Source organism: Carettochelys insculpta, chromosome 13, assembly GCF_033958435.1.
Source record: "Carettochelys insculpta isolate YL-2023 chromosome 13, ASM3395843v1, whole genome shotgun sequence".
Lineage (NCBI taxonomy): Eukaryota > Metazoa > Chordata > Testudines > Carettochelyidae > Carettochelys > Carettochelys insculpta.
Window position 1 is genome coordinate 13900284 of NC_134149.1, and position 7937 is coordinate 13908220.

Consider the following 7937-nt stretch of genomic DNA (forward strand, 5'->3'; position numbering starts at 1 on the left):
AGCCCATAATGTTACCAGGTCTTTGCCCACGAAAGCTTCTGCTCCAGAATGTCTTAGTCTATATGGTGCTACAGGACGTCATGTTGTTTTTGAAGATCCAGACTAACACAGCTACCCCTCTGACACTCAGCTCCGTAATGGTTCATCTCCTGGGGGTAAAGCACCATGTTTTAAAACACATCACCCTCCTATGGCAGGTTTAAAAATGGCACCTCACTGCCTGCCAAACTTATTAGCCTGCAGTTCTGTCAGGTGCCAAGCAACCTTGATTCACGTGGACCTTGATGGGAGTTGAGAGCACTCTGCACCTGCTGGGATCAAGGTTCTCTTGCAGGAATACCAGTTCTTCGTCCTCTCTCTTCTGAAGCCGAAACACTCCAATCGCCAGCATGAGAGGAAGATAAACGCTATCTGATAATGCAGTCCGGTGAAATGCACTTTAATGCACAGGACAATTTAAAATGCAATGCAGGAGATTGCGGCTCTAATAGACGAGGGTTTGCAGCACTGCGTGCTACAGTACACTTCATGGAGCCATTAAAAACCTTCTGCCCAGAGCCAGGAAATGTAACTGCAAGGGGATGATGTGTGCGTGTGATAGACGATATTTCACTTGAACAGGCTCCACCTCTGCTGGAATTTGCAGAGGAACGTTACACCGCACTGTGCAATTATTTGCCTGACATTAGTAACCGAGTCACACAGACAGAGTCAAACCACTGTCACTTTTTTGCAGTTCTGGTTTTCTCCCGTGCATTCCCCACGTTGCAGTGATGGAGGGGTTCTGCCTTTGTGGTGTCTGTCATTTGGAGAAGAACAGGCCGTTCTTACAGAAAGTCCTTCCTGATTAAAGCCCTGTTAATCAGACCCTCCAGCTGGTGTCACATCATCTTCAGTGGTAGCGTCTGAAACAGTGCACTCAGGTCTTCAACTGGTGTAACTGTGCTCGCAGAGTTTGGGGAGTGATGAAGATCTTCTCCCAGTACCATGGAGCCCCACCCCCATCAGGCTTCTGGCAGGAGCAGTTTCATCTCACCCAACACATGCCTAGGACCCAAGCAAATCTAGAACCCGCTGCAGCCTAGGGAAAGGCTCACACTGACTCCAGTAAGGTTTAGATCGCACTCACACTCTGGCCTCCTCTGGGTTCCCTGGAAGTCTAGCCAGATCCCCTCCTGTGCGTTGTTAGGTGTAGATTTGGCTGGTGCTTTTCATGTCCAAAGCTTTCTTTTTCCCCACAAACCTGCTCATTATTCCCCTCATAGTCTACGTCTACACGTGCACACTACATCGAAATAGCTTATTTCGATGTAGCGACATCAAAATAGGCTATTTCGATGAATAACGTCCACACGTCCTCCAGGGCTGGCAACGTCGACGTTCAACTTCGACGTTGGGCAGCACCACATCGAAATAGGCGCTGCGAGGGAACGTCTACATGCCACAGTAGCACACATCGAAATAAGGGTGCCAGGCACAGCTGCAGACAGGGTCACAGGGCGGACTCAACAGCAAGCCGCTCCCTTAAAGGGCCCCTCCCAGACACAGTTGCACTAAACAACACAAGATCCACAGAGCCGACAACTGGTTGCAGATCCTGTGCATGCAGCATGGATCCCCAGCTGCTGCAGCAGCAGCCAGAAGCCCTGGGCTAAGGGCTGCTGCACACGGTGACCATAGAGCCCCACAGGGGCTGGAGAGAGAGCATCTCTCAACCCCTCAGCTGATGGCCGCCATGGTAGACCCCACTATTTCGACGTTGCGGGACGCGGATTGTCTACACGTGCCCTACTTCGACGTTCAACTTCGAAGTAGGGCGCTATTCCCATCCCCTCATGGGGTTAGCGACTTCGACGTCTCGCTGCCTAACGTCGATTTCAACTTCGAAATAGCGCCCAACATGTGTAGCCGTGACGGGCGCTATTTTGAAGTTGGCGCCGCTACTTTGAAGTAGTGTGCACGTGTAGACGCGGCCATTCTGTCCTCTTCCTCACCACCAAAATCCACTCACTTTCCCTTTCTCTCCAAATCCTTTGGCTGTCTCCTTTTCCCATCTCCCCTACCCATCCCCCAGCCTTGGCACTCCCTTGCGCCCTTTCCACCCCAGCCTATCCCAGATCATCCCTTCCCACCAATACCCCTCTCTCCTGCCCCCAAAGCTCCACCCTCGGCAAACCCCCTTTCTTTCCTGCCTTCACTTCCTTCCCACTCACTCTTATCTCACCACAATTCAGTCACTCTCATGGGGTTTATCTACACTACCTGGGAGATCAACTCGATCAGGGTCGATCTTCCAAGGTTCGATTTTGAGTGCCTACAGGACTGTGAAATCGAACTATCCGGGGTCGGCAGCTGACCTCTGTACTCCTCAGTCACGCGAGGTGTAAAGGTGGTGGATGGGAGAGTTTCTCTGGTTGCCCCTCCTTCGTGAGCACAGCCAGCTAAGTTGATGCAGATAGGTCGATTCCAGCCACACAGTTCCCACAGCTGGAACTCCGTACCTATGATCGACTTCAAGGTCTGGTGTAGACTCAGACACAGTGTCTCTCCTTGTTTTCCCAAACCACCTTCTGATTTTTTTTCTCCCCAATTCCTCCATTTTTTTCTCCTTCCTTCCCCAACCTGGTGCACTGTCACCTGCTTCTCACCCCTCCCTTATTGCCTCTTCCTTTTTCCTTCTTCCAAGTATTCAGTCTTTTTCCCCCCCTCCTAGTCGCCTGTGTCTCTCCTCTTCCCGAACAATCCCTCCCAAATTCTTGGCCTCTCTGCCCACTTCTCCGCCCTGCAGGCTCTGTGGTCAGGCAAACCCATCAGTCCGCCGGGGCGTTCGATGAGACAAGAAACTGGAATCCCAAAAGACGAAACATGAAATTTGCCCCAAGTAACTGGAACAAAACCAAACCAGACAAGATTTTGAAACTGTCCCAGGCCTGATGTGATTTTCCCACCATGCTACATCTCACGCTAACAGTCCTCAGCACAGCACAGAACCACAGATCATGAAAGAGGTTTTTCAGGGTGTTGTGGCTTATTTGAAACAAGATGGGCAAGGAACTGCGTGGGTTAGCAAATGTCAGTTTCCGGAAGACTGCTTGCCACAGGGCCACAAGAGAAGGTGAGGTAAATCTGATTTTTTAGTCTTGGGGGGTTAGATAGACTCATGTTAGCCTAGATCTCAGCAGTTGGACTTCATGGATGACAGGTAGGTGCAAGTTTGGGATGTTAACAGTTAACTGGTAAGCTTCACTCTGAATGTATCACTTATAGTTAACTGGTGAGGGCTACTCTAACCCCATGGGATCTGCTGCCTGTGGAGGCCACTCCAGCCCAGCTGGAGCAGCCTTTGTACATGGCAGCCCAAGGCACACCATAAGCAGGGGTGCTTCAGCTCGGGCAGAGCAGTCCTTGTCTGCAGCGGACCAGGCCTGTGTCGCTGCAGGCAGGAGTGCTACAGCCCAGCTGTCTACAGTGGGGGAAGGAGGTGGTCCCTCCAGCTCAGCTGGGCTGGTGCAGCCGCCCAGCCCTTCCTCCTCTTCCCATGTAATCAGTTAACCAGTTTACCTTTAACAGGATTTTACATCCCTAGTGCAAGTGCAAAGCCAGGAGGTATTTTGGAGACAAAGTGCATCTCATCCCGTGAAAAGAAACAAAGCCTGTGGCCATGTCAGAAGACACACTGGTTGGCTCTGGTCCTAGTGTGCAGCTGCATCAGAGTGAAGTCAGAAGGCTGGGGCCTGAAAACTTACCAAATGGCGCTCTCATATGCAAAGGGCAGTGCCTGGCCCTGAACGTTAACCCCTGGCGAACTTCTCGTGAGGGGAGAAACCCTTTTTCTCCTCGGCTGAAGTGGATCAAACAGCCAACCCCATCCACATGGATAACAACGAAGGGCCAGGCTTGTGGGGGCGCAGGGAACAGCAGGGAGGGGGGCAGGCAGTGCAGGGTCAGCAGTGGGTTAAAAAAGGGCCCCTTGTGCCTGGTGCAGGAGGGGTTTGGCGCTTCCGTGGAAGAGCCAATGTGAGAGCAGGGCTGGCCCTCAGGTTTGTGGGTCCCAGAGCAAAGTAGCACATGGGCGGCCCCATCCTGCCCTTGCTCGCAGCCCCTTCTGCTGCAGGCTTCCACCACACGGTCTCCTCCAGCTGTGTAACCTGCCCCCCGGCCCGTCTCCCCACACATTTAGACTGGGCCGGGAGAGGAAGCCAAAGGGCAGCTTTCCAAGCATGCACTGGAGGCGGCAGGTGGGGTCAGATGAAGGCCTGGGGACGGTGGTTTCGCAGGCAGGGTGGGTGGCCCAGGAATAAAGGGGACCTGTGTGTCTGCACAGAATACACAGGGAGCCAGCAGCCACGGGGCCTGATCCTGCAACCTTCACTACTGAGGCAGGTCTCTTGCCGAGGACCAGAGCAGTGCAGACTCCAGGCTCCTGGGAGTTAGCAGAAGCCCTGCTTGCTCTGTGCACAGCAGCAGGGACCTCAGCATTGCAGCACCACTAAGGGTTGGGCAGGGCCCTTCTCAAGGTTCCCTGAATTCACAGGGGGCTTTTGAGATGTAATTCCAGAGGGGCCAAGCACCTCTGGCTGCTATCACCTTCAGTGGGTGCTCAGTGAGGGTGGAAGCCAGACCCCGGGCGTTTGAGCCACAGGCTGCTCAGCAGTTGCTGGTGGGTTTCTGACTCTAACTTTATCTGTAGCCTAAGAAGGGGGTTCAGAAAGTATGGAAGGGAAAAGCTCCTGCATCATTCATTGCAGACTCTGCCTTCCTTTCTCAGTGCAGCCACTTGTCTCTTGCAGCCCAACAAGGATGTTGTGTTCCCCCGAGCTGTCTATTTGCACTCAGGAGATGTTTATGTAACCCTGATCTGGGCTCTCAGATGCTCTGAAAACATTTCAGGCTTCAGCTGGGAGTAGCAGCTGGGATTTGCTGAAACAGCAGCCTGGGAATGGAAAATGAACAGGAGCAATTGGCATGAAAGTCAGCCCATCTCATCCGGGAGGGACTATGTTTGTCTCTGTACGGATAGCAGCCCAAAGATTCGCTTTCTCCTCGCCATCTCCCAGCCAAGCGGGATTACTCCATGCGGAATGATACAGGAAGGCCAGCGGATGTGTGCACACACAGTTGGAAAAAACCCCACCTCCACTGAGACAACTGCAAAACCAGATCAGAACAAAAGTATTTGGCGCATCGGTTTATCAGAGCTTTGATCCAATATTCTCCAGCTGCTTGGCCTCTGGCAAGGGTCAGAACCTGCGATCTCAGAGCCTCCCTCCTACACACCACATGGAGACATTGAGCAAAGCCAGTATAGTGGCCTGCAGGGTGCTGGTTGGAGTCCCGACAATGAAATCAAATTATGATTTATTGTTAGTTATATTGCAGCAGCAACTGGTGCCTCAATTGTGGACCATAACCAGGGTTCCCTTTCATTTTTTCCATCATGGGGCAGAATAAGTTTTGTTATGTGCACCAAGGCATATGGAGATGCACTGCCTGTGGGTGCTCTGCTAATTAGCTGAGTGGCACCTGAATCTCTCCTGGATGGCTGCCCAAGCATGCAGCTTTCAGGGAACACTGACCAAGACCCCACAGTGCAAGGCGCTGTACAAACGCAGAGCAGACAATCCCAGCCCCAGAAAGCTTCCACGCTAAGTAGTAACGCTCACCTGAGCTTGCACAGCTACAGGCCAGAACGGCCACTCCAGTTTTCATGCACAAGCTTTGGTTCTTCACCTGCATCTGGAGCAACTCCACTGATGGCAAAGGGCCAACTCCTCAACTGGTGTAAATCAAGGTGGCACCACTGAAGTCAGTGCAGCCACAGCCCTTAAAACTAGCTAAGGGCCTGGGCCTCACACCAGTGTATAATGGGCACGAGAGATTGTGAGCCAGGCCCTCAGATGTTCAGAATTCAGCCACAGCCAGTGCAGGTCCTACTCAGCTGCATGTAAAGCAAATGCAATTCTCTTGAAATCTATAATCACACCGGGGCAGAAATTGACCCACGGGCTTCTTGGCCAATGGGGGAGGGGCAAAGGGGGTGGTTTACTCCAGGGCCCAGCAGTTCAAAGTGGTTGGGGGGCTCCTGGCCACCACCTCTGCTACTGTGGCAGCAGTCTGGGAGGTGCTGAGGGCTGGACGCCTCAGCTCTGCCACTTCCGCCTGTGGCCCCACCCCTCTGGGGTGCAGAGCCGCTTCCTCCATCTGGCCTTGGGGGTCTGAAGAAGCTGCCAGCCCCCTATTCCTGGGGCAGTGAGCTTTGCAGGCTACCAGCTGGGCAACATCACTTGCCCCTTCAGCATTTCTCATGTGTACCAGCCCCTTGTACTCCATGCACAGGAGGAGCCATGAAGAGCAAACGGATCGATGTTTGCTGTGTCCCCATGACACCTGACACCCAAGCTCCTCCTGAGGCACAGGAAAGCCTGTTACTGCCAGGCTGGACTGGAGAGCACTGGAGGTTCTAGCAGTGATGAAAAGCCAACAAATGGAGGCTGAAGAGGGGACAGCAGCTCCTCGATAGAACTGAGCTGGTTCCCCAGACGCCCGCGCCCCAGAATTCCTGCGTGTCCAAGCCCCTCCGCTGTAGGTCCAAATTCTGTAGCCAGCCCCTCCTTTTCTCAGGGACTGAACCAAACCCCCAGATTCAAACAGCTCCAATCACTGGGGCATTCTAAAGCCCGGTCCCCTTCCAAACCCTGCACTGTGAGCCCAGGTGCTCTGTTACCAGGTGGCGTCTGGAGTCTGTGTTTCTTCACTGCCAGATGATCATTGCTGAGGCCATGGGCAATACTTGTGATTTCCTGAGGCCCATAGAGAGGGCTAGAAATAAGTCAAAAAGCTTCCCCTTCCCCACTGCCCTGCGATGCTGTTGGCTTGAGCGTGTGGAGCTGAAGCCCACCCGGATTTGACTCAAGGAGTCTAGACATAGATAAGGTTCTACAGAGCAGTGATGGACTGGACCAGTTGGTGGACTTGCTGCAAAGGCTTCACCAAAAGCTGACAGGAGATGAGTTGGGGCTAAATTTCTCCCCCAGAGACACATTGCCAGCACAGGAGGAAACATCTCCGTATTACTGAAAAGGAGACGTGGATAGAGAATGGCACCAATTCCCAGGGCCAGATCAGGCCTGTTCCCGGCTGCTAGGGTCAGCACAAGGCAGCAGTCCTGGGGCCCCTTTGCTTTGGGGGCTGATCACTGTTCCAAATCCTGGGAAAGCAGGTGGCCAACTGGGGAGCCATAGGACCCTGGGTCCTCTCATCTACACCAGCCTGAAGTATGTGTCTAGCACACTGCAGGGAGCACTTAGCACCAACTGAATGCATGGTGTAAAGCAGGCACCTCAGGGCATAGGAAGTCTATTGGGGTCAAATCTCCCCAGTGCTGCCCCTGTAGGATGGAGTCTGATCTCTTCTACCAGTGTAAACCTACCTGCCAGTGGAGTCTCTCCACAGTTACATCAGTGTGTGCCCAAGAACGGAACCTGTTCCCAGTGTGCCAGTTTACAGGCCCATAGATCACCAGACAATGCAAATCACAACCCTGGGCACACGTGCCCAACCCACGTTCCATCCCATGTGTCTCTCGGAGTTATACACACCCCTGCTTAAACCAGGGAGGAATTTCGCTCAATGTGCACCATTCACAGTTAGTGCTGATTCCTCTGGACGTGATCTGTCTGGTGCAGCAGCGTGTCATGCCCGTCATTCGCCAAGCCATGAGAGCCACATGCCTGTAACCAGACCGCAGGAGACGCTTGGAAACCCAGCAAGGCTGCCTGCTGTTCTTGGCTGTTTCTTCGGATTTTCTCCAGCTGGTCAGGACCAATTCCTGGAGTTATATCTGTCTGGGAAACTGACACTGCACAGTCCTAGCTGCTGCCTGCTTTGATGCAAAGGGATAAATATAGCACCCCTGCTGCAGAAGTTCCTTTGTGAGC